General features: G+C 41.2%; 11 non-coding genes across 11 annotated transcripts; all 11 read right to left on the reverse strand.

The window, feature by feature from the left end:
• Positions 1 to 207: 207 nt before the first annotated feature.
• LOC126107035 (U4 spliceosomal RNA) lies at positions 208 to 347 on the reverse strand. Its single transcript, XR_007523462.1, has one exon. It is a non-coding gene; the product is annotated as a U4 spliceosomal RNA (small nuclear RNA).
• A 2,272-nt stretch (positions 348 to 2,619) lies between these two features.
• Positions 2,620 to 2,759, reverse strand: LOC126107036 (U4 spliceosomal RNA). The gene has a single exon (XR_007523463.1). It is a non-coding gene; the product is annotated as a U4 spliceosomal RNA (small nuclear RNA).
• Positions 2,760 to 5,032: 2,273 nt separating this feature from the next.
• LOC126107037 (U4 spliceosomal RNA) lies at positions 5,033 to 5,172 on the reverse strand. The gene has a single exon (XR_007523464.1). It is a non-coding gene; the product is annotated as a U4 spliceosomal RNA (small nuclear RNA).
• Positions 5,173 to 7,445: 2,273 nt separating this feature from the next.
• On the reverse strand, positions 7,446 to 7,585 carry LOC126107039 (U4 spliceosomal RNA). The gene has a single exon (XR_007523465.1). It is a non-coding gene; the product is annotated as a U4 spliceosomal RNA (small nuclear RNA).
• A 2,277-nt stretch (positions 7,586 to 9,862) lies between these two features.
• LOC126107041 (U4 spliceosomal RNA) lies at positions 9,863 to 10,002 on the reverse strand. Its single transcript, XR_007523466.1, has one exon. It is a non-coding gene; the product is annotated as a U4 spliceosomal RNA (small nuclear RNA).
• Positions 10,003 to 12,275: 2,273 nt separating this feature from the next.
• On the reverse strand, positions 12,276 to 12,415 carry LOC126107042 (U4 spliceosomal RNA). The gene has a single exon (XR_007523467.1). It is a non-coding gene; the product is annotated as a U4 spliceosomal RNA (small nuclear RNA).
• A 2,272-nt stretch (positions 12,416 to 14,687) lies between these two features.
• LOC126107056 (U4 spliceosomal RNA) lies at positions 14,688 to 14,827 on the reverse strand. The gene has a single exon (XR_007523479.1). It is a non-coding gene; the product is annotated as a U4 spliceosomal RNA (small nuclear RNA).
• A 2,273-nt stretch (positions 14,828 to 17,100) lies between these two features.
• Positions 17,101 to 17,240, reverse strand: LOC126107043 (U4 spliceosomal RNA). The gene has a single exon (XR_007523468.1). It is a non-coding gene; the product is annotated as a U4 spliceosomal RNA (small nuclear RNA).
• A 2,280-nt stretch (positions 17,241 to 19,520) lies between these two features.
• Positions 19,521 to 19,660, reverse strand: LOC126107044 (U4 spliceosomal RNA). Its single transcript, XR_007523469.1, has one exon. It is a non-coding gene; the product is annotated as a U4 spliceosomal RNA (small nuclear RNA).
• A 2,274-nt stretch (positions 19,661 to 21,934) lies between these two features.
• Positions 21,935 to 22,074, reverse strand: LOC126107045 (U4 spliceosomal RNA). The gene has a single exon (XR_007523470.1). It is a non-coding gene; the product is annotated as a U4 spliceosomal RNA (small nuclear RNA).
• Positions 22,075 to 24,347: 2,273 nt separating this feature from the next.
• Positions 24,348 to 24,487, reverse strand: LOC126107046 (U4 spliceosomal RNA). Its single transcript, XR_007523471.1, has one exon. It is a non-coding gene; the product is annotated as a U4 spliceosomal RNA (small nuclear RNA).
• Between the last annotated feature and the right edge of the window lie 1,964 nt (positions 24,488 to 26,451).

The raw sequence follows: 26,451 nt of genomic DNA on the forward strand, positions 1-26,451 counted from the left end.
TCTTTATTCACACATAGCAGTTGCACAACATCTTACACTGAGGAGAATGTTTCTCACCAGCTGTCAAAGACATGTACACAATTCATCTGTGAACACAGCCTAGTCTGTGTACATGGTCCCTAACAACCACCAGCCAAACACTTCCACAAGTGCTGAATGTGTTCACAGATAAACACAGCTTGAAGCATTGTTTCCATGAGACTTACACCCCCTGAGGAGCTGCCAAAAATTGCCACAGAGTCGGTATTTCACGTCTCTCTGGCGGGGTATTGGTAAAAGTTTTCAACTAGCAATAATCGCACCTCAGTTATACTTCATTGGTTACGATATTGCCACTGCGCAAAGATTAACTACCTTGCGCCTGGCACTGCTATTTATACCTGACGTTCGTTCCAAGCACCTACAGGTACTTACATCATCGCTACCTATCAGTATTACCTTACACTATTCAAGTTCCTTTGGGGGAAACAAATACAGAAATATACAGAAAAAAAACAGTAAAACACATTTTATTAGTGGCAGACTCTCTGTTCTTTGCTCCTTGTGTCTAATAGTTGCTTACACGCCCACTTACCGCCATCTTAAACACTCAAAATTGCACAGTAGTTCTCCCCTTGACCGACAGGCGCGCTACTGCCCACTCGCCTAGCCCCCCCCACAGACGAAAGTAGCACAACCTCATTTAGCAAATACCGGCACACCCATTAAGACTCATCGTTAGATTTTGTTATTTTGTGGCCGCTGGTTAGTACTAGACACCAAGAAAACTGCCAACTGCATTTACATTAACTTAACAAACCATACACTTGTCAGCAAAAGCTGTTTGACGTACTGAGCAGTAGAACGCTAGTTTTACTCGAATCATGCCGTGAAATTGATTAATGTCGATGGGTGAAATATTCGTGTAACAGATTAGGCACCCTGGAAACACAATGAAATGAGATTTACAAATCCTCTCATGTGGCTGGGTTAAGTTGTTGAAATGAGTTTACCTTGCAGGAAAGTACAACTAGAATTCAGTCAGTAAATTGCTTCATAGCGCTGGGAACACATGCTGCAGTCTTAAATATACAAGATACACACTTATTCCACATTGCGCCAAACAACTTGCAGAAAAATGTATGTTTTGGGCTCCTCTGCCGTTTATGTTCTTGCCCCAGAACAATCATAGAAAACCCGCCTGCTGTCTCGTTGGCCCCAGCTAATATATTGCCTGACAAAAATGAAAATATCTGAATGTGTGCTAAATAGTATCTCGAGTGCCAACCATTCATAACAGATCCAAACAATAAGACATTTTCTATGGGTCCATTTGTGCTATGGTAGGCAGCAAATGTTGCTCACCTTGCATATAGGAACAGTCATATTCTCAAATGAAGAGACACAAAGAATGAGCCATCACAAGCCAACTACTTCTGCTCTCAAAAAATGCACCACTCCTGCTACAGTTCTCACCTACACTTGCTCTACCACTGTGTTATTCATTGCATTCCTTGGTTTATATTCACAGATACAATCACAAAATTTACCCCACAAGCATTTGTTCCCTCTCTTCAGTATTCCACATGCAATACATTCTCATAGCACACTGGACCATCATTAAGCTCACCATCCCATTTAAACTATCACACTGTATTATCTGTCACATTTGAACAGTAAATCCACAGTTCAAGGAATACACCAAGAAATGCACTAATAACACTGTTCAAAATGTGAATACCATGGCTGCAGCCAACCAAATTCTACTGCACAATCACTGCATGAAGGAGATTTACCACCAGTAGCCTTTAGATGAAACATGTAAGCTACATAAAGGTTCAACAAAACCTCAACACCAGGGACTGCATTAGCTACCATACAAATAGCTACAAGCACTTACCTTTCTTTCAATCACTCTGCTCTGCACACTACAGCACATGTATGTATTCTCAAAATGAGGCAAAGCCTTGCACAACATTACAGTTCTTCCTGTTCCATGTAACACACACCACATAGGATACTGTATTCAATGTGAGTGCCCTTACTAGGCACTGTGCAGCCTAACACATCAATCATCTCAAGTCAACAAACTCATTGCCCAATATTATCAACAGCAGTTCCATGGTCATAAGTTCTAATTATCAAGGTGTACACACAGCAGTGTCCAAAAAGGATCAAACATCCATATAATGATCAGGACACAAACACAAATTATAACACTGGCAGTGCTGTGAAAATGAATCAAGTACAACACTGGCCTCCCACACACTCACCAACTCTCACTGTACTGCCCTAGTCTCCTCCATTAAATTCTGACAGAAGTTTTGTCAAATCCTACATTTATCAGTAACCACTGCATGTATGTACCACTAGTATGCTATGGAGCAAGAATTGCCACTGGACAGAACCACATTTCAACTGTCCACATTGGCATCTTTATTCACACATAGCAGTTGCACAACATCTTACACTGAGGAGAATGTTTCTCACCAGCTGTCAAAGACATGTACACAATTCATCTGTGAACACAGCCTAGTCTGTGTACATGGTCCCTAACAACCACCAGCCAAACACTTCCACAAGTGCTGAATGTGTTCACAGATAAACACAGCTTGAAGCATTGTTTCCATGAGACTTACACCCCCTGAGGAGCTGCCAAAAATTGCCACAGAGTCGGTATTTCACGTCTCTCTGGCGGGGTATTGGTAAAAGTTTTCAACTAGCAATAATCGCACCTCAGTTATACTTCATTGGTTACGATATTGCCACTGCGCAAAGATTAACTACCTTGCGCCTGGCACTGCTATTTATACCTGACGTTCGTTCCAAGCACCTACAGGTACTTACATCATCGCTACCTATCAGTATTACCTTACACTATTCAAGTTCCTTTGGGGGAAACAAATACAGAAATATACAGAAAAAAAAACAGTAAAACACATTTTATTAGTGGCAGACTCTCTGTTCTTTGCTCCTTGTGTCTAATAGTTGCTTACACGCCCACTTACCGCCATCTTAAACACTCAAAATTGCACAGTAGTTCTCCCCTTGACCGACAGGCGCGCTACTGCTCACTCGCCTAGCCCCCCCCACAGACGAAAGTAGCACAACCTCATTTAGCAAATACCGGCACACCCATTAAGACTCATCGTTAGATTTTGTTATTTTGTGGCCGCTGGTTAGTACTAGACACCAAGAAAACTGCCAACTGCATTTACATTAACTTAACAAACCATACACTTGTCAGCAAAAGCTGTTTGACGTACTGAGCAGTAGAACGCTAGTTTTACTCGAATCATGCCGTGAAATTGATTAATGTCGATGGGTGAAATATTCGTGTAACAGATTAGGCACCCTGGAAACACAATGAAATGAGATTTACAAATCCTCTCATGTGGCTGGGTTAAGTTGTTGAAATGAGTTTACCTTGCAGGAAAGTACAACTAGAATTCAGTCAGTAAATTGCTTCATAGCGCTGGGAACACATGCTGCAGTCTTAAATATACAAGATACACACTTATTCCACATTGCGCCAAACAACTTGCAGAAAAATGTATGTTTTGGGCTCCTCTGCCGTTTATGTTCTTGCCCCAGAACAATCATAGAAAACCCGCCTGCTGTCTCGTTGGCCCCAGCTAATATATTGCCTGACAAAAATGAAAATATCTGAATGTGTGCTAAATAGTATCTCGAGTGCCAACCATTCATAACAGATCCAAACAATAAGACATTTTCTATGGGTCCATTTGTGCTATGGTAGGCAGCAAATGTTGCTCACCTTGCATATAGGAACAGTCATATTCTCAAATGAAGAGACACAAAGAATGAGCCATCACAAGCCAACTACTTCTGCTCTCAAAAAATGCACCACTCCTGCTACAGTTCTCACCTACACTTGCTCTACCACTGTGTTATTCATTGCATTCCTTGGTTTATATTCACAGATACAATCACAAAATTTACCCCACAAGCATTTGTTCCCTCTCTTCAGTATTCCACATGCAATACATTCTCATAGCACACTGGACCATCATTAAGCTCACCATCCCATTTAAACTATCACACTGTATTATCTGTCACATTTGAACAGTAAATCCACAGTTCAAGGAATACACCAAGAAATGCACTAATAACACTGTTCAAAATGTGAATACCATGGCTGCAGCCAACCAAATTCTACTGCACAATCACTGCATGAAGGAGATTTACCACCAGTAGCCTTTAGATGAAACATGTAAGCTACATAAAGGTTCAACAAAACCTCAACACCAGGGACTGCATTAGCTACCATACAAATAGCTACAAGCACTTACCTTTCTTTCAATCACTCTGCTCTGCACACTACAGCACATGTATGTATTCTCAAAATGAGGCAAAGCCTTGCACAACATTACAGTTCTTCCTGTTCCATGTAACACACACCACATAGGATACTGTATTCAATGTGAGTGCCCTTACTAGGCACTGTGCAGCCTAACACATCAATCATCTCAAGTCAACAAACTCATTGCCCAATATTATCAACAGCAGTTCCATGGTCATAAGTTCTAATTATCAAGGTGTACACACAGCAGTGTCCAAAAAGGATCAAACATCCATATAATGATCAGGACACAAACACAAATTATAACACTGGCAGTGCTGTGAAAATGAATCAAGTACAACACTGGCCTCCCACACACTCACCAACTCTCACTGTACTGCCCTAGTCTCCTCCATTAAATTCTGACAGAAGTTTTGTCAAATCCTACATTTATCAGTAACCACTGCATGTATGTACCACTAGTATGCTATGGAGCAAGAATTGCCACTGGACAGAACCACATTTCAACTGTCCACATTGGCATCTTTATTCACACATAGCAGTTGCACAACATCTTACACTGAGGAGAATGTTTCTCACCAGCTGTCAAAGACATGTACACAATTCATCTGTGAACACAGCCTAGTCTGTGTACATGGTCCCTAACAACCACCAGCCAAACACTTCCACAAGTGCTGAATGTGTTCACAGATAAACACAGCTTGAAGCATTGTTTCCATGAGACTTACACCCCCTGAGGAGCTGCCAAAAATTGCCACAGAGTCGGTATTTCACGTCTCTCTGGCGGGGTATTGGTAAAAGTTTTCAACTAGCAATAATCGCACCTCAGTTATACTTCATTGGTTACGATATTGCCACTGCGCAAAGATTAACTACCTTGCGCCTGGCACTGCTATTTATACCTGACGTTCGTTCCAAGCACCTACAGGTACTTACATCATCGCTACCTATCAGTATTACCTTACACTATTCAAGTTCCTTTGGGGGAAACAAATACAGAAATATACAGAAAAAAAAACAGTAAAACACATTTTATTAGTGGCAGACTCTCTGTTCTTTGCTCCTTGTGTCTAATAGTTGCTTACACGCCCACTTACCGCCATCTTAAACACTCAAAATTGCACAGTAGTTCTCCCCTTGACCGACAGGCGCGCTACTGCTCACTCGCCTAGCCCCCCCCACAGACGAAAGTAGCACAACCTCATTTAGCAAATACCGGCACACCCATTAAGACTCATCGTTAGATTTTGTTATTTTGTGGCCGCTGGTTAGTACTAGACACCAAGAAAACTGCCAACTGCATTTACATTAACTTAACAAACCATACACTTGTCAGCAAAAGCTGTTTGACGTACTGAGCAGTAGAACGCTAGTTTTACTCGAATCATGCCGTGAAATTGATTAATGTCGATGGGTGAAATATTCGTGTAACAGATTAGGCACCCTGGAAACACAATGAAATGAGATTTACAAATCCTCTCATGTGGCTGGGTTAAGTTGTTGAAATGAGTTTACCTTGCAGGAAAGTACAACTAGAATTCAGTCAGTAAATTGCTTCATAGCGCTGGGAACACATGCTGCAGTCTTAAATATACAAGATACACACTTATTCCACATTGCGCCAAACAACTTGCAGAAAAATGTATGTTTTGGGCTCCTCTGCCGTTTATGTTCTTGCCCCAGAACAATCATAGAAAACCCGCCTGCTGTCTCGTTGGCCCCAGCTAATATATTGCCTGACAAAAATGAAAATATCTGAATGTGTGCTAAATAGTATCTCGAGTGCCAACCATTCATAACAGATCCAAACAATAAGACATTTTCTATGGGTCCATTTGTGCTATGGTAGGCAGCAAATGTTGCTCACCTTGCATATAGGAACAGTCATATTCTCAAATGAAGAGACACAAAGAATGAGCCATCACAAACCAACTACTTCTGCTCTCAAAAAATGCACCACTCCTGCTACAGTTCTCACCTACACTTGCTCTACCACTGTGTTATTCATTGCATTCCTTGGTTTATATTCACAGATACAATCACAAAATTTACCCCACAAGCATTTGTTCCCTCTCTTCAGTATTCCACATGCAATACATTCTCATAGCACACTGGACCATCATTAAGCTCACCATCCCATTTAAACTATCACACTGTATTATCTGTCACATTTGAACAGTAAATCCACAGTTCAAGGAATACACCAAGAAATGCACTAATAACACTGTTCAAAATGTGAATACCATGGCTGCAGCCAACCAAATTCTACTGCACAATCACTGCATGAAGGAGATTTACCACCAGTAGCCTTTAGATGAAACATGTAAGCTACATAAAGGTTCAACAAAACCTCAACACCAGGGACTGCATTAGCTACCATACAAATAGCTACAAGCACTTACCTTTCTTTCAATCACTCTGCTCTGCACACTACAGCACATGTATGTATTCTCAAAATGAGGCAAAGCCTTGCACAACATTACAGTTCTTCCTGTTCCATGTAACACACACCACATAGGATACTGTATTCAATGTGAGTGCCCTTACTAGGCACTGTGCAGCCTAACACATCAATCATCTCAAGTCAACAAACTCATTGCCCAATATTATCAACAGCAGTTCCATGGTCATAAGTTCTAATTATCAAGGTGTACACACAGCAGTGTCCAAAAAGGATCAAACATCCATATAATGATCAGGACACAAACACAAATTATAACACTGGCAGTGCTGTGAAAATGAATCAAGTACAACACTGGCCTCCCACACACTCACCAACTCTCACTGTACTGCCCTAGTCTCCTCCATTAAATTCTGACAGAAGTTTTGTCAAATCCTACATTTATCAGTAACCACTGCATGTATGTACCACTAGTATGCTATGGAGCAAGAATTGCCACTGGACAGAACCACATTTCAACTGTCCACATTGGCATCTTTATTCACACATAGCAGTTGCACAACATCTTACACTGAGGAGAATGTTTCTCACCAGCTGTCAAAGACATGTACACAATTCATCTGTGAACACAGCCTAGTCTGTGTACATGGTCCCTAACAACCACCAGCCAAACACTTCCACAAGTGCTGAATGTGTTCACAGATAAACACAGCTTGAAGCATTGTTTCCATGAGACTTACACCCCCTGAGGAGCTGCCAAAAATTGCCACAGAGTCGGTATTTCACGTCTCTCTGGCGGGGTATTGGTAAAAGTTTTCAACTAGCAATAATCGCACCTCAGTTATACTTCATTGGTTACGATATTGCCACTGCGCAAAGATTAACTACCTTGCGCCTGGCACTGCTATTTATACCTGACGTTCGTTCCAAGCACCTACAGGTACTTACATCATCGCTACCTATCAGTATTACCTTACACTATTCAAGTTCCTTTGGGGGAAACAAATACAGAAATATACAGAAAAAAAACAGTAAAACACATTTTATTAGTGGCAGACTCTCTGTTCTTTGCTCCTTGTGTCTAATAGTTGCTTACACGCCCACTTACCGCCATCTTAAACACTCAAAATTGCACAGTAGTTCTCCCCTTGACCGACAGGCGCGCTACTGCTCACTCGCCTAGCCCCCCCCCCCCCACAGACGAAAGTAGCACAACCTCATTTAGCAAATACCGGCACACCCATTAAGACTCATCGTTAGATTTTGTTATTTTGTGGCCGCTGGTTAGTACTAGACACCAAGAAAACTGCCAACTGCATTTACATTAACTTAACAAACCATACACTTGTCAGCAAAAGCTGTTTGACGTACTGAGCAGTAGAACGCTAGTTTTACTCGAATCATGCCGTGAAATTGATTAATGTCGATGGGTGAAATATTCGTGTAACAGATTAGGCACCCTGGAAACACAATGAAATGAGATTTACAAATCCTCTCATGTGGCTGGGTTAAGTTGTTGAAATGAGTTTACCTTGCAGGAAAGTACAACTAGAATTCAGTCAGTAAATTGCTTCATAGCGCTGGGAACACATGCTGCAGTCTTAAATATACAAGATACACACTTATTCCACATTGCGCCAAACAACTTGCAGAAAAATGTATGTTTTGGGCTCCTCTGCCGTTTATGTTCTTGCCCCAGAACAATCATAGAAAACCCGCCTGCTGTCTCGTTGGCTCCAGCTAATATATTGCCTGACAAAAATGAAAATATCTGAATGTGTGCTAAATAGTATCTCGAGTGCCAACCATTCATAACAGATCCAAACAATAAGACATTTTCTATGGGTCCATTTGTGCTATGGTAGGCAGCAAATGTTGCTCACCTTGCATATAGGAACAGTCATATTCTCAAATGAAGAGACACAAAGAATGAGCCATCACAAGCCAACTACTTCTGCTCTCAAAAAATGCACCACTCCTGCTACAGTTCTCACCTACACTTGCTCTACCACTGTGTTATTCATTGCATTCCTTGGTTTATATTCACAGATACAATCACAAAATTTACCCCACAAGCATTTGTTCCCTCTCTTCAGTATTCCACATGCAATACATTCTCATAGCACACTGGACCATCATTAAGCTCACCATCCCATTTAAACTATCACACTGTATTATCTGTCACATTTGAACAGTAAATCCACAGTTCAAGGAATACACCAAGAAATGCACTAATAACACTGTTCAAAATGTGAATACCATGGCTGCAGCCAACCAAATTCTACTGCACAATCACTGCATGAAGGAGATTTACCACCAGTAGCCTTTAGATGAAACATGTAAGCTACATAAAGGTTCAACAAAACCTCAACACCAGGGACTGCATTAGCTACCATACAAATAGCTACAAGCACTTACCTTTCTTTCAATCACTCTGCTCTGCACACTACAGCACATGTATGTATTCTCAAAATGAGGCAAAGCCTTGCACAACATTACAGTTCTTCCTGTTCCATGTAACACACACCACATAGGATACTGTATTCAATGTGAGTGCCCTTACTAGGCACTGTGCAGCCTAACACATCAATCATCTCAAGTCAACAAACTCATTGCCCAATATTATCAACAGCAGTTCCATGGTCATAAGTTCTAATTATCAAGGTGTACACACAGCAGTGTCCAAAAAGGATCAAACATCCATATAATGATCAGGACACAAACACAAATTATAACACTGGCAGTGCTGTGAAAATGAATCAAGTACAACACTGGCCTCCCACACACTCACCAACTCTCACTGTACTGCCCTAGTCTCCTCCATTAAATTCTGACAGAAGTTTTGTCAAATCCTACATTTATCAGTAACCACTGCATGTATGTACCACTAGTATGCTATGGAGCAAGAATTGCCACTGGACAGAACCACATTTCAACTGTCCACATTGGCATCTTTATTCACACATAGCAGTTGCACAACATCTTACACTGAGGAGAATGTTTCTCACCAGCTGTCAAAGACATGTACACAATTCATCTGTGAACACAGCCTAGTCTGTGTACATGGTCCCTAACAACCACCAGCCAAACACTTCCACAAGTGCTGAATGTGTTCACAGATAAACACAGCTTGAAGCATTGTTTCCATGAGACTTACACCCCCTGAGGAGCTGCCAAAAATTGCCACAGAGTCGGTATTTCACGTCTCTCTGGCGGGGTATTGGTAAAAGTTTTCAACTAGCAATAATCGCACCTCAGTTATACTTCATTGGTTACGATATTGCCACTGCGCAAAGATTAACTACCTTGCGCCTGGCACTGCTATTTATACCTGACGTTCGTTCCAAGCACCTACAGGTACTTACATCATCGCTACCTATCAGTATTACCTTACACTATTCAAGTTCCTTTGGGGGAAACAAATACAGAAATATACAGAAAAAAAAACAGTAAAACACATTTTATTAGTGGCAGACTCTCTGTTCTTTGCTCCTTGTGTCTAATAGTTGCTTACACGCCCACTTACCGCCATCTTAAACACTCAAAATTGCACAGTAGTTCTCCCCTTGACCGACAGGCGCGCTACTGCTCACTCGCCTAGCCCCCCCCACAGACGAAAGTAGCACAACCTCATTTAGCAAATACCGGCACACCCATTAAGACTCATCGTTAGATTTTGTTATTTTGTGGCCGCTGGTTAGTACTAGACACCAAGAAAACTGCCAACTGCATTTACATTAACTTAACAAACCATACACTTGTCAGCAAAAGCTGTTTGACGTACTGAGCAGTAGAACGCTAGTTTTACTCGAATCATGCCGTGAAATTGATTAATGTCGATGGGTGAAATATTCGTGTAACAGATTAGGCACCCTGGAAACACAATGAAATGAGATTTACAAATCCTCTCATGTGGCTGGGTTAAGTTGTTGAAATGAGTTTACCTTGCAGGAAAGTACAACTAGAATTCAGTCAGTAAATTGCTTCATAGCGCTGGGAACACATGCTGCAGTCTTAAATATACAAGATACACACTTATTCCACATTGCGCCAAACAACTTGCAGAAAAATGTATGTTTTGGGCTCCTCTGCCGTTTATGTTCTTGCCCCAGAACAATCATAGAAAACCCGCCTGCTGTCTCGTTGGCCCCAGCTAATATATTGCCTGACAAAAATGAAAATATCTGAATGTGTGCTAAATAGTATCTCGAGTGCCAACCATTCATAACAGATCCAAACAATAAGACATTTTCTATGGGTCCATTTGTGCTATGGTAGGCAGCAAATGTTGCTCACCTTGCATATAGGAACAGTCATATTCTCAAATGAAGAGACACAAAGAATGAGCCATCACAAGCCAACTACTTCTGCTCTCAAAAAATGCACCACTCCTGCTACAGTTCTCACCTACACTTGCTCTACCACTGTGTTATTCATTGCATTCCTTGGTTTATATTCACAGATACAATCACAAAATTTACCCCACAAGCATTTGTTCCCTCTCTTCAGTATTCCACATGCAATACATTCTCATAGCACACTGGACCATCATTAAGCTCACCATCCCATTTAAACTATCACACTGTATTATCTGTCACATTTGAACAGTAAATCCACAGTTCAAGGAATACACCAAGAAATGCACTAATAACACTGTTCAAAATGTGAATACCATGGCTGCAGCCAACCAAATTCTACTGCACAATCACTGCATGAAGGAGATTTACCACCAGTAGCCTTTAGATGAAACATGTAAGCTACATAAAGGTTCAACAAAACCTCAACACCAGGGACTGCATTAGCTACCATACAAATAGCTACAAGCACTTACCTTTCTTTCAATCACTCTGCTCTGCACACTACAGCACATGTATGTATTCTCAAAATGAGGCAAAGCCTTGCACAACATTACAGTTCTTCCTGTTCCATGTAACACACACCACATAGGATACTGTATTCAATGTGAGTGCCCTTACTAGGCACTGTGCAGCCTAACACATCAATCATCTCAAGTCAACAAACTCATTGCCCAATATTATCAACAGCAGTTCCATGGTCATAAGTTCTAATTATCAAGGTGTACACACAGCAGTGTCCAAAAAGGATCAAACATCCATATAATGATCAGGACACAAACACAAATTATAACACTGGCAGTGCTGTGAAAATGAATCAAGTACAACACTGGCCTCCCACACACTCACCAACTCTCACTGTACTGCCCTAGTCTCCTCCATTAAATTCTGACAGAAGTTTTGTCAAATCCTACATTTATCAGTAACCACTGCATGTATGTACCACTAGTATGCTATGGAGCAAGAATTGCCACTGGACAGAACCACATTTCAACTGTCCACATTGGCATCTTTATTCACACATAGCAGTTGCACAACATCTTACACTGAGGAGAATGTTTCTCACCAGCTGTCAAAGACATGTACACAATTCATCTGTGAACACAGCCTAGTCTGTGTACATGGTCCCTAACAACCACCAGCCAAACACTTCCACAAGTGCTGAATGTGTTCACAGATAAACACAGCTTGAAGCATTGTTTCCAGGAGACTTACACCCCCTGAGGAGCTGCCAAAAATTGCCACAGAGTCGGTATTTCACGTCTCTCTGGCGGGGTATTGGTAAAAGTTTTCAACTAGCAATAATCGCACCTCAGTTATACTTCATTGGTTACGATATTGCCACTGCGCAAAGATTAACTACCTTGCGCCTGGCACTGCTATTTATACCTGACGTTCGTTCCAAGCACCTACAGGTACTTACATCATCGCTACCTATCAGTATTACCTTACACTATTCAAGTTCCTTTGGGGGAAACAAATACAGAAATATACAGAAAAAAAAACAGTAAAACACATTTTATTAGTGGCAGACTCTCTGTTCTTTGCTCCTTGTGTCTAATAGTTGCTTACACGCCCACTTACCGCCATCTTAAACACTCAAAATTGCACAGTAGTTCTCCCCTTGACCGACAGGCGCGCTACTGCTCACTCGCCTAGCCCCCCCACAGACGAAAGTAGCACAACCTCATTTAGCAAATACCGGCACACCCATTAAGACTCATCGTTAGATTTTGTTATTTTGTGGCCGCTGGTTAGTACTAGACACCAAGAAAACTGCCAACTGCATTTACATTAACTTAACAAACCATACACTTGTCAGCAAAAGCTGTTTGACGTACTGAGCAGTAGAACGCTAGTTTTACTCGAATCATGCCGTGAAATTGATTAATGTCGATGGGTGAAATATTCGTGTAACTGATTAGGCACCCTGGAAACACAATGAAATGAGATTTACAAATCCTCTCATGTGGCTGGGTTAAGTTGTTGAAATGAGTTTACCTTGCAGGAAAGTACAACTAGAATTCAGTCAGTAAATTGCTTCATAGCGCTGGGAACACATGCTGCAGTCTTAAATATACAAGATACACACTTATTCCACATTGCGCCAAACAACTTGCAGAAAAATGTATGTTTTGGGCTCCTCTGCCGTTTATGTTCTTGCCCCAGAACAATCATAGAAAACCCGCCTGCTGTCTCGTTGGCCCCAGCTAATATATTGCCTGACAAAAATGAAAATATCTGAATGTGTGCTAAATAGTATCTCGAGTGCCAACCATTCATAACAGATCCAAACAATAAGACATTTTCTATGGGTCCATTTGTGCTATGGTAGGCAGCAAATGTTGCTCACCTTGCATATAGGAACAGTCATATTCTCAAATGAAGAGACACAAAGAATGAGCCATCACAAGCCAACTACTTCTGCTCTCAAAAAATGCACCACTCCTGCTACAGTTCTCACCTACACTTGCTCTACCACTGTGTTATTCATTGCATTCCTTGGTTTATATTCACAGATACAATCACAAAATTTACCCCACAAGCATTTGTTCCCTCTCTTCAGTATTCCACATGCAATACATTCTCATAGCACACTGGACCATCATTAAGCTCACCATCCCATTTAAACTATCACACTGTATTATCTGTCACATTTGAACAGTAAATCCACAGTTCAAGGAATACACCAAGAAATGCACTAATAACACTGTTCAAAATGTGAATACCATGGCTGCAGCCAACCAAATTCTACTGCACAATCACTGCATGAAGGAGATTTACCACCAGTAGCCTTTAGATGAAACATGTAAGCTACATAAAGGTTCAACAAAACCTCAACACCAGGGACTGCATTAGCTACCATACAAATAGCTACAAGCACTTACCTTTCTTTCAATCACTCTGCTCTGCACACTACAGCACATGTATGTATTCTCAAAATGAGGCAAAGCCTTGCACAACATTACAGTTCTTCCTGTTCCATGTAACACACACCACATAGGATACTGTATTCAATGTGAGTGCCCTTACTAGGCACTGTGCAGCCTAACACATCAATCATCTCAAGTCAACAAACTCATTGCCCAATATTATCAACAGCAGTTCCATGGTCATAAGTTCTAATTATCAAGGTGTACACACAGCAGTGTCCAAAAAGGATCAAACATCCATATAATGATCAGGACACAAACACAAATTATAACACTGGCAGTGCTGTGAAAATGAATCAAGTACAACACTGGCCTCCCACACACTCACCAACTCTCACTGTACTGCCCTAGTCTCCTCCATTAAATTCTGACAGAAGTTTTGTCAAATCCTACATTTATCAGTAACCACTGCATGTATGTACCACTAGTATGCTATGGAGCAAGAATTGCCACTGGACAGAACCACATTTCAACTGTCCACATTGGCATCTTTATTCACACATAGCAGTTGCACAACATCTTACACTGAGGAGAATGTTTCTCACCAGCTGTCAAAGACATGTACACAATTCATCTGTGAACACAGCCTAGTCTGTGTACATGGTCCCTAACAACCACCAGCCAAACACTTCCACAAGTGCTGAATGTGTTCACAGATAAACACAGCTTGAAGCATTGTTTCCATGAGACTTACATCCCCTGAGGAGCTGCCAAAAATTGCCACAGAGTCGGTATTTCACGTCTCTCTGGCGGGGTATTGGTAAAAGTTTTCAACTAGCAATAATCGCACCTCAGTTATACTTCATTGGTTACGATATTGCCACTGCGCAAAGATTAACTACCTTGCGCCTGGCACTGCTATTTATACCTGACGTTCGTTCCAAGCACCTACAGGTACTTACATCATCGCTACCTATCAGTATTACCTTACACTATTCAAGTTCCTTTGGGGGAAACAAATACAGAAATATACAGAAAAAAAACAGTAAAACACATTTTATTAGTGGCAGACTCTCTGTTCTTTGCTCCTTGTGTCTAATAGTTGCTTACACGCCCACTTACCGCCATCTTAAACACTCAAAATTGCACAGTAGTTCTCCCCTTGACCGACAGGCGCGCTACTGCTCACTCGCCTAGCCCCCCCCCACAGACGAAAGTAGCACAACCTCATTTAGCAAATACCGGCACACCCATTAAGACTCATCGTTAGATTTTGTTATTTTGTGGCCGCTGGTTAGTACTAGACACCAAGAAAACTGCCAACTGCATTTACATTAACTTAACAAACCATACACTTGTCAGCAAAAGCTGTTTGACGTACTGAGCAGTAGAACGCTAGTTTTACTCGAATCATGCCGTGAAATTGATTAATGTCGATGGGTGAAATATTCGTGTAACAGATTAGGCACCCTGGAAACACAATGAAATGAGATTTACAAATCCTCTCATGTGGCTGGGTTAAGTTGTTGAAATGAGTTTACCTTGCAGGAAAGTACAACTAGAATTCAGTCAGTAAATTGCTTCATAGCGCTGGGAACACATGCTGCAGTCTTAAATATACAAGATACACACTTATTCCACATTGCGCCAAACAACTTGCAGAAAAATGTATGTTTTGGGCTCCTCTGCCGTTTATGTTCTTGCCCCAGAACAATCATAGAAAACCCGCCTGCTGTCTCGTTGGCCCCAGCTAATATATTGCCTGACAAAAATGAAAATATCTGAATGTGTGCTAAATAGTATCTCGAGTGCCAACCATTCATAACAGATCCAAACAATAAGACATTTTCTATGGGTCCATTTGTGCTATGGTAGGCAGCAAATGTTGCTCACCTTGCATATAGGAACAGTCATATTCTCAAATGAAGAGACACAAAGAATGAGCCATCACAAGCCAACTACTTCTGCTCTCAAAAAATGCACCACTCCTGCTACAGTTCTCACCTACACTTGCTCTACCACTGTGTTATTCATTGCATTCCTTGGTTTATATTCACAGATACAATCACAAAATTTACCCCACAAGCATTTGTTCCCTCTCTTCAGTATTCCACATGCAATACATTCTCATAGCACACTGGACCATCATTAAGCTCACCATCCCATTTAAACTATCACACTGTATTATCTGTCACATTTGAACAGTAAATCCACAGTTCAAGGAATACACCAAGAAATGCACTAATAACACTGTTCAAAATGTGAATACCATGGCTGCAGCCAACCAAATTCTACTGCACAATCACTGCATGAAGGAGATTTACCACCAGTAGCCTTTAGATGAAACATGTAAGCTACATAAAGGTTCAACAAAACCTCAACACCAGGGACTGCATTAGCTACCATACAAATAGCTACAAGCACTTACCTTTCTTTCAATCACTCTGCTCTGCACACTACAGCACATGTATGTATTCTCAAAATGAGGCAAAGCCTTGCACAACATTACAGTTCTTCCTGTTCCATGTAACACACACCACATAGGATACTGTATTCAATGTGAGTGCCCTTACTAGGCACTGTGCAGCCTAACACATCAATCATCTCAAGTCAACAAACTCATTGCCCAATATTATCAACAGCAGTTCCATGGTCATAAGTTCTAATTATCAAGGTGTACACACAGCAGTGTCCAAAAAGGATCAAACATCCATATAATGATCAGGACACAAACACAAATTATAACACTGGCAGTGCTGTGAAAATGAATCAAGTACAACACTGGCCTCCCACACACTCACCAACTCTCACTGTACTGCCCTAGTCTCCTCCATTAAATTCTGACAGAAGTTTTGTCAAATCCTACATTTATCAGTAACCACTGCATGTATGTACCACTAGTATGCTATGGAGCAAGAATTGCCACTGGACAGAACCACATTTCAACTGTCCACATTGGCATCTTTATTCACACATAGCAGTTGCACAACATCTTACACTGAGGAGAATGTTTCTCACCAGCTGTCAAAGACATGTACACAATTCATCTGTGAACACAGCCTAGTCTGTGTACATGGTCCCTAACAACCACCAGCCAAACACTTCCACAAGTGCTGAATGTGTTCACAGATAAACACAGCTTGAAGCATTGTTTCCATGAGACTTACACCCCCTGAGGAGCTGCCAAAAATTGCCACAGAGTCGGTATTTCACGTCTCTCTGGCGGGGTATTGGTAAAAGTTTTCAACTAGCAATAATCGCACCTCAGTTATACTTCATTGGTTACGATATTGCCACTGCGCAAAGATTAACTACCTTGCGCCTGGCACTGCTATTTATACCTGACGTTCGTTCCAAGCACCTACAGGTACTTACATCATCGCTACCTATCAGTATTACCTTACACTATTCAAGTTCCTTTGGGGGAAACAAATACAGAAATATACAGAAAAAAAAACAGTAAAACACATTTTATTAGTGGCAGACTCTCTGTTCTTTGCTCCTTGTGTCTAATAGTTGCTTACACGCCCACTTACCGCCATCTTAAACACTCAAAATTGCACAGTAGTTCTCCCCTTGACCGACAGGCGCGCTACTGCTCACTCGCCTAGCCCCCCCCCCCCCCCACAGACGAAAGTAGCACAACCTCATTTAGCAAATACCGGCACACCCATTAAGACTCATCGTTAGATTTTGTTATTTTGTGGCCGCTGGTTAGTACTAGACACCAAGAAAACTGCCAACTGCATTTACATTAACTTAACAAACCATACACTTGTCAGCAAAAGCTGTTTGACGTACTGAGCAGTAGAACGCTAGTTTTACTCGAATCATGCCGTGAAATTGATTAATGTCGATGGGTGAAATATTCGTGTAACAGATTAGGCACCCTGGAAACACAATGAAATGAGATTTACAAATCCTCTCATGTGGCTGGGTTAAGTTGTTGAAATGAGTTTACCTTGCAGGAAAGTACAACTAGAATTCAGTCAGTAAATTGCTTCATAGCGCTGGGAACACATGCTGCAGTCTTAAATATACAAGATACACACTTATTCCACATTGCGCCAAACAACTTGCAGAAAAATGTATGTTTTGGGCTCCTCTGCCGTTTATGTTCTTGCCCCAGAACAATCATAGAAAACCCGCCTGCTGTCTCGTTGGCCCCAGCTAATATATTGCCTGACAAAAATGAAAATATCTGAATGTGTGCTAAATAGTATCTCGAGTGCCAACCATTCATAACAGATCCAAACAATAAGACATTTTCTATGGGTCCATTTGTGCTATGGTAGGCAGCAAATGTTGCTCACCTTGCATATAGGAACAGTCATATTCTCAAATGAAGAGACACAAAGAATGAGCCATCACAAGCCAACTACTTCTGCTCTCAAAAAATGCACCACTCCTGCTACAGTTCTCACCTACACTTGCTCTACCACTGTGTTATTCATTGCATTCCTTGGTTTATATTCACAGATACAATCACAAAATTTACCCCACAAGCATTTGTTCCCTCTCTTCAGTATTCCACATGCAATACATTCTCATAGCACACTGGACCATCATTAAGCTCACCATCCCATTTAAACTATCACACTGTATTATCTGTCACATTTGAACAGTAAATCCACAGTTCAAGGAATACACCAAGAAATGCACTAATAACACTGTTCAAAATGTGAATACCATGGCTGCAGCCAACCAAATTCTACTGCACAATCACTGCATGAAGGAGATTTACCACCAGTAGCCTTTAGATGAAACATGTAAGCTACATAAAGGTTCAACAAAACCTCAACACCAGGGACTGCATTAGCTACCATACAAATAGCTACAAGCACTTACCTTTCTTTCAATCACTCTGCTCTGCACACTACAGCACATGTATGTATTCTCAAAATGAGGCAAAGCCTTGCACAACATTACAGTTCTTCCTGTTCCATGTAACACACACCACATAGGATACTGTATTCAATGTGAGTGCCCTTACTAGGCACTGTGCAGCCTAACACATCAATCATCTCAAGTCAACAAACTCATTGCCCAATATTATCAACAGCAGTTCCATGGTCATAAGTTCTAATTATCAAGGTGTACACACAGCAGTGTCCAAAAAGGATCAAACATCCATATAATGATCAGGACACAAACACAAATTATAACACTGGCAGTGCTGTGAAAATGAATCAAGTACAACACTGGCCTCCCACACACTCACCAACTCTCACTGTACTGCCCTAGTCTCCTCCATTAAATTCTGACAGAAGTTTTGTCAAATCCTACATTTATCAGTAACCACTGCATGTATGTACCACTAGTATGCTATGGAGCAAGAATTGCCACTGGACAGAACCACATTTCAACTGTCCACATTGGCATCTTTATTCACACATAGCAGTTGCACAACATCTTACACTGAGGAGAATGTTTCTCACCAGCTGTCAAAGACATGTACACAATTCATCTGTGAACACAGCCTAGTCTGTGTACATGGTCCCTAACAACCACCAGCCAAACACTTCCACAAGTGCTGAATGTGTTCACAGATAAACACAGCTTGAAGCATTGTTTCCATGAGACTTACACCCCCTGAGGAGCTGCCAAAAATTGCCACAGAGTCGGTATTTCACGTCTCTCTGGCGGGGTATTGGTAAAAGTTTTCAACTAGCAATAATCGCACCTCAGTTATACTTCATTGGTTACGATATTGCCACTGCGCAAAGATTAACTACCTTGCGCCTGGCACTGCTATTTATACCTGACGTTCGTTCCAAGCACCTACAGGTACTTACATCATCGCTACCTATCAGTATTACCTTACACTATTCAAGTTCCTTTGGGGGAAACAAATACAGAAATATACAGAAAAAAAAACAGTAAAACACATTTTATTAGTGGCAGACTCTCTGTTCTTTGCTCCTTGTGTCTAATAGTTGCTTACACGCCCACTTACCGCCATCTTAAACACTCAAAATTGCACAGTAGTTCTCCCCTTGACCGACAGGCGCGCTACTGCTCACTCGCCTAGCCCCCCCCCACAGACGAAAGTAGCACAACCTCATTTAGCAAATACCGGCACACCCATTAAGACTCATCGTTAGATTTTGTTATTTTGTGGCCGCTGGTTAGTACTAGACACCAAGAAAACTGCCAACTGCATTTACATTAACTTAACAAACCATACACTTGTCAGCAAAAGCTGTTTGACGTACTGAGCAGTAGAACGCTAGTTTTACTCGAATCATGCCGTGAAATTGATTAATGTCGATGGGTGAAATATTCGTGTAACAGATTAGGCACCCTGGAAACACAATGAAATGAGATTTACAAATCCTCTCATGTGGCTGGGTTAAGTTGTTGAAATGAGTTTACCTTGCAGGAAAGTACAACTAGAATTCAGTCAGTAAATTGCTTCATAGCGCTGGGAACACATGCTGCAGTCTTAAATATACAAGATACACACTTATTCCACATTGCGCCAAACAACTTGCAGAAAAATGTATGTTTTGGGCTCCTCTGCCGTTTATGTTCTTGCCCCAGAACAATCATAGAAAACCCGCCTGCTGTCTCGTTGGCCCCAGCTAATATATTGCCTGACAAAAATGAAAATATCTGAATGTGTGCTAAATAGTATCTCGAGTGCCAACCATTCATAACAGATCCAAACAATAAGACATTTTCTATGGGTCCATTTGTGCTATGGTAGGCAGCAAATGTTGCTCACCTTGCATATAGGAACAGTCATATTCTCAAATGAAGAGACACAAAGAATGAGCCATCACAAGCCAACTACTTCTGCTCTCAAAAAATGCACCACTCCTGCTACAGTTCTCACCTACACTTGCTCTACCACTGTGTTATTCATTGCATTCCTTGGTTTATATTCACAGATACAATCACAAAATTTACCCCACAAGCATTTGTTCCCTCTCTTCAGTATTCCACATGCAATACATTCTCATAGCACACTGGACCATCATTAAGCTCACCATCCCATTTAAACTATCACACTGTATTATCTGTCACATTTGAACAGTAAATCCACAGTTCAAGGAATACACCAAGAAATGCACTAATAACACTGTTCAAAATGTGAATACCATGGCTGCAGCCAACCAAATTCTACTGCACAATCACTGCATGAAGGAGATTTACCACCAGTAGCCTTTAGATGAAACATGTAAGCTACATAAAGGTTCAACAAAACCTCAACACCAGGGACTGCATTAGCTACCATACAAATAGCTACAAGCACTTACCTTTCTTTCAATCACTCTGCTCTGCACACTACAGCACATGTATGTATTCTCAAAATGAGGCAAAGCCTTGCACAACATTACAGTTCTTCCTGTTCCATGTAACACACACCACATAGGATACTGTATTCAATGTGAGTGCCCTTACTAGGCACTGTGCAGCCTAACACATCAATCATCTCAAGTCAACAAACTCATTGCCCAATATTATCAACAGCAGTTCCATGGTCATAAGTTCTAATTATCAAGGTGTACACACAGCAGTGTCCAAAAAGGATCAAACATCCATATAATGATCAGGACACAAACACAAATTATAACACTGGCAGTGCTGTGAAAATGAATCAAGTACAACACTGGCCTCCCACACACTCACCAACTCTCACTGTACTGCCCTAGTCTCCTCCATTAAATTCTGACAGAAGTTTTGTCAAATCCTACATTTATCAGTAACCACTGCATGTATGTACCACTAGTATGCTATGGAGCAAGAATTGCCACTGGACAGAACCACATTTCAACTGTCCACATTGGCATCTTTATTCACACATAGCAGTTGCACAACATCTTACACTGAGGAGAATGTTTCTCACCAGCTGTCAAAGACATGTACACAATTCATCTGTGAACACAGCCTAGTCTGTGTACATGGTCCCTAACAACCACCAGCCAAACACTTCCACAAGTGCTGAATGTGTTCACAGATAAACACAGCTTGAAGCATTGTTTCCATGAGACTTACACCCCCTGAGGAGCTGCCAAAAATTGCCACAGAGTCGGTATTTCACGTCTCTCTGGCGGGGTATTGGTAAAAGTTTTCAACTAGCAATAATCGCACCTCAGTTATACTTCATTGGTTACGATATTGCCACTGCGCAAAGATTAACTACCTTGCGCCTGGCACTGCTATTTATACCTGACGTTCGTTCCAAGCACCTACAGGTACTTACATCATCGCTACCTATCAGTATTACCTTACACTATTCAAGTTCCTTTGGGGGAAACAAATACAGAAATATACAGAAAAAAAAACAGTAAAACACATTTTATTAGTGGCAGACTCTCTGCTCTTTGCTCCTTGTGTCTAATAGTTGCTTACACGCCCACTTACCGCCATCTTAAACACTCAAAATTGCACAGTAGTTCTCCCCTTGACCGACAGGCGCGCTACTGCTCACTCGCCTAGCCCCCCCCACAGACGAAAGTAGCACAACCTCATTTAGCAAATACCGGCACACCCATTAAGACTCATCGTTAGATTTTGTTATTTTGTGGCCGCTGGTTAGTACTAGACACCAAGAAAACTGCCAACTGCATTTACATTAACTTAACAAACCATACACTTGTCAGCAAAAGCTGTTTGACGTACTGAGCAGTAGAACGCTAGTTTTACTCGAATCATGCCGTGAAATTGATTAATGTCGATGGGTGAAATATTCGTGTAACAGATTAGGCACCCTGGAAACACAATGAAATGAGATTTACAAATCCTCTCATGTGGCTGGGTTAAGTTGTTGAAATGAGTTTACCTTGCAGGAAAGTACAACTAGAATTCAGTCAGTAAATTGCTTCATAGCGCTGGGAACACATGCTGCAGTCTTAAATATACAAGATACACACTTATTCCACATTGCGCCAAACAACTTGCAGAAAAATGTATGTTTTGGGCTCCTCTGCCGTTTATGTTCTTGCCCCAGAACAATCATAGAAAACCCGCCTGCTGTCTCGTTGGCCCCAGCTAATATATTGCCTGACAAAAATGAAAATATCTGAATGTGTGCTAAATAGTATCTCGAGTGCCAACCATTCATAACAGATCCAAACAATAAGACATTTTCTATGGGTCCATTTGTGCTATGGTAGGCAGCAAATGTTGCTCACCTTGCATATAGGAACAGTCATATTCTCAAATGAAGAGACACAAAGAATGAGCCATCACAAGCCAACTACTTCTGCTCTCAAAAAATGCACCACTCCTGCTACAGTTCTCACCTACACTTGCTCTACCACTGTGTTATTCATTGCATTCCTTGGTTTATATTCACAGATACAATCACAAAATTTACCCCACAAGCATTTGTTCCCTCTCTTCAGTATTCCACATGCAATACATTCTCATAGCACACTGGACCATCATTAAGCTCACCATCCCATTTAAACTATCACACTGTATTATCTGTCACATTTGAACAGTAAATCCACAGTTCAAGGAATACACCAAGAAATGCACTAATAACACTGTTCAAAATGTGAATACCATGGCTGCAGCCAACCAAATTCTACTGCACAATCACTGCATGAAGGAGATTTACCACCAGTAGCCTTTAGATGAAACATGTAAGCTACATAAAGGTTCAACAAAACCTCAACACCAGGGACTGCATTAGCTACCATACAAATAGCTACAAGCACTTACCTTTCTTTCAATCACTCTGCTCTGCACACTACAGCACATGTATGTATTCTCAAAATGAGGCAAAGCCTTGCACAACATTACAGTTCTTCCTGTTCCATGTAACACACACCACATAGGATACTGTATTCAATGTGAGTGCCCTTACTAGGCACTGTGCAGCCTAACACATCAATCATCTCAAGTCAACAAACTCATTGCCCAATATTATCAACAGCAGTTCCATGGTCATAAGTTCTAATTATCAAGGTGTACACACAGCAGTGTCCAAAAAGGATCAAACATCCATATAATGATCAGGACACAAACACAAATTATAACACTGGCAGTGCTGTGAAAATGAATCAAGTACAACACTGGCCTCACACACACTCACCAACTCTCACTGTACTGCCCTAGTCTCCTCCATTAAATTCTGACAGAAGTTTTGTCAAATCCTACATTTATCAGTAACCACTGCATGTATGTACCACTAGTATGCTATGGAGCAAGAATTGCCACTGGACAGAACCACATTTCAACTGTCCACATTGGCATCTTTATTCACACATAGCAGTTGCACAACATCTTACACTGAGGAGAATGTTTCTCACCAGCTGTCAAAGACATGTACACAATTCATCTGTGAACACAGCCTAGTCTGTGTACATGGTCCCTAACAACCACCAGCCAAACACTTCCACAAGTGCTGAATGTGTTCACAGATAAACACAGCTTGAAGCATTGTTTCCATGAGACTTACACCCCCTGAGGAGCTGCCAAAAATTGCCACAGAGTCGGTATTTCACGTCTCTCTGGCGGGGTATTGGTAAAAGTTTTCAACTAGCAATAATCGCACCTCAGTTATACTTCATTGGTTACGATATTGCCACTGCGCAAAGATTAACTACCTTGCGCCTGGCACTGCTATTTATACCTGACGTTCGTTCCAAGCACCTACAGGTACTTACATCATCGCTACCTATCAGTATTACCTTACACTATTCAAGTTCCTTTGGGGGAAACAAATACAGAAATATACAGAAAAAAAAACAGTAAAACACATTTTATTAGTGGCAGACTCTCTGTTCTTTGCTCCTTGTGTCTAATAGTTGCTTACACGCCCACTTACCGCCATCTTAAACACTCAAAATTGCACAGTAGTTCTCCCCTTGACCGACAGGCGCGCTACTGCTCACTCGCCTAGCCCCCCCACAGACGAAAGTAGCACAACCTCATTTAGCAAATACCGGCACACCCATTAAGACTCATCGTTAGATTTTGTTATTTTGTGGCCGCTGGTTAGTACTAGACACCAAGAAAACTGCCAACTGCATTTACATTAACTTAACAAACCATACACTTGTCAGCAAAAGCTGTTTGACGTACTGAGCAGTAGAACGCTAGTTTTACTCGAATCATGCCGTGAAATTGATTAATGTCGATGGGTGAAATATTCGTGTAACTGATTAGGCACCCTGGAAACACAATGAAATGAGATTTACAAATCCTCTCATGTGGCTGGGTTAAGTTGTTGAAATGAGTTTACCTTGCAGGAAAGTACAACTAGAATTCAGTCAGTAAATTGCTTCATAGCGCTGGGAACACATGCTGCAGTCTTAAATATACAAGATACACACTTATTCCACATTGCGCCAAACAACTTGCAGAAAAATGTATGTTTTGGGCTCCTCTGCCGTTTATGTTCTTGCCCCAGAACAATCATAGAAAACCCGCCTGCTGTCTCGTTGGCCCCAGCTAATATATTGCCTGACAAAAATGAAAATATCTGAATGTGTGCTAAATAGTATCTCGAGTGCCAACCATTCATAACAGATCCAAACAATAAGACATTTTCTATGGGTCCATTTGTGCTATGGTAGGCAGCAAATGTTGCTCACCTTGCATATAGGAACAGTCATATTCTCAAATGAAGAGACACAAAGAATGAGCCATCACAAGCCAACTACTTCTGCTCTCAAAAAATGCACCACTCCTGCTACAGTTCTCACCTACACTTGCTCTACCACTGTGTTATTCATTGCATTCCTTGGTTTATATTCACAGATACAATCACAAAATTTACCCCACAAGCATTTGTTCCCTCTCTTCAGTATTCCACATGCAATACATTCTCATAGCACACTGGACCATCATTAAGCTCACCATCCCATTTAAACTATCACACTGTATTATCTGTCACATTTGAACAGTAAATCCACAGTTCAAGGAATACACCAAGAAATGCACTAATAACACTGTTCAAAATGTGAATACCATGGCTGCAGCCAACCAAATTCTACTGCACAATCACTGCATGAAGGAGATTTACCACCAGTAGCCTTTAGATGAAACATGTAAGCTACATAAAGGTTCAACAAAACCTCAACACCAGGGACTGCATTAGCTACCATACAAATAGCTACAAGCACTTACCTTTCTTTCAATCACTCTGCTCTGCACACTACAGCACATGTATGTATTCTCAAAATGAGGCAAAGCCTTGCACAACATTACAGTTCTTCCTGTTCCATGTAACACACACCACATAGGATACTGTATTCAATGTGAGTGCCCTTACTAGGCACTGTGCAGCCTAACACATCAATCATCTCAAGTCAACAAACTCATTGCCCAATATTATCAACAGCAGTTCCATGGTCATAAGTTCTAATTATCAAGGTGTACACACAGCAGTGTCCAAAAAGGATCAAACATCCATATAATGATCAGGACACAAACACAAATTATAACACTGGCAGTGCTGTGAAAATGAATCAAGTACAACACTGGCCTCCCACACACTCACCAACTCTCACTGTACTGCCCTAGTCTCCTCCATTAAATTCTGACAGAAGTTTTGTCAAA

This window comes from Schistocerca cancellata, chromosome 10 (genome assembly GCF_023864275.1).
Source record: "Schistocerca cancellata isolate TAMUIC-IGC-003103 chromosome 10, iqSchCanc2.1, whole genome shotgun sequence".
Classification (NCBI taxonomy): domain Eukaryota; kingdom Metazoa; phylum Arthropoda; class Insecta; order Orthoptera; family Acrididae; genus Schistocerca; species Schistocerca cancellata.